Raw genomic sequence first — 1014 nt, forward strand, 5'->3', positions numbered from 1 at the left:
CGACCGCCCGCGTGCCCTTCCCCCCCTGTCTGGGACCGAGTCGGCTTCGCCTCCTGTGGGTGTCGTCCCCGGGCGGAGCAGTGCCCTCGGAGTCCCTGAGAGAAGTGAGGGGAGGGACCTGGCGCGGCGGGGTCGCGCGAGTGAGGCCCGTGGCGGGCACGCCGGTAGGCAGGCGGGAGAGCGTTCTCCCGGGCCGGCCGCGGCTCTGGGTGTGTGTGTAGGTGGCGGTGGGCGCGAGCCCCCGTGAGGGGAGCCTCCCCCACCCTCCGCTTGGGGGTGTGGGGGGGCCGGAGAGGCCAGTCCGCCGCCCCGGGTGTGCCGCGGGACCGCCCCTGTGCTGGGAGGCCTCCGGCGGTGAGATCCCGCGGTGCGCCCCGGTGGCCGACTCGCTTCCCCCGGGTCGTTTCGAGCCATCCTCCTCGCGGTGGCGCGCGGCCACCCCACCTCTCCGCCGCCGGTTCCGCGCCGCCGCCGCGTCTTGCGCGGCGTTGGCCTCACGCGGCCGCACCTCGTCGCTGCCCCTCTCCGTCCGTCCGTCCGCTTCGGTCCGCTCCCCGTCTGCTGCTTCCTCGGGGCCGCGCCCTGGTGCGTCTCGCCTCCCGGGCCTGCCGCGGCCCCGATCCGTGGCCCGTGCCGCCGCCCGTCCGCCGCCGACGTCGTCGCGTGCCGGTCGAGGGGGGAGCGAGCAGCGTGACTCCCACCCTTCCCCGTCAGCCTCCCGCCGCGCTCCCGCTCCGGTGCGCTCGCCCGAGACGCGGGTCGGGTCCTCCCCGGTCTGCCCCCGCGGGCCGGTCGCCGTGTCCTCGCCGCCCGGCCTCCCCCGCCCCCCCCGGGGCGGGTGGACGGAAGGACGCGAGGGCGCGCGTCGGCCGTCCCGTGGCGTGGCCTGGCCGGTGGGGGCGTCCCCGGCCCGGCTCCCGGGGCCGCCGGGGCGGCGGGCTCGCGACAGGGGTGTGGGGAGGAGGGAGCCCGCCGCCCTCCCCTCGTTCCCGCACGCGGCGGCGGCGGCGGCGG

Source organism: Giraffa tippelskirchi, chromosome 11, assembly GCF_054371585.1.
Source record: "Giraffa tippelskirchi isolate mGirTip1 chromosome 11, T2T-mGirTip1v1.2.pri, whole genome shotgun sequence".
In the NCBI taxonomy this organism is placed as follows: domain Eukaryota; kingdom Metazoa; phylum Chordata; class Mammalia; order Artiodactyla; family Giraffidae; genus Giraffa; species Giraffa tippelskirchi.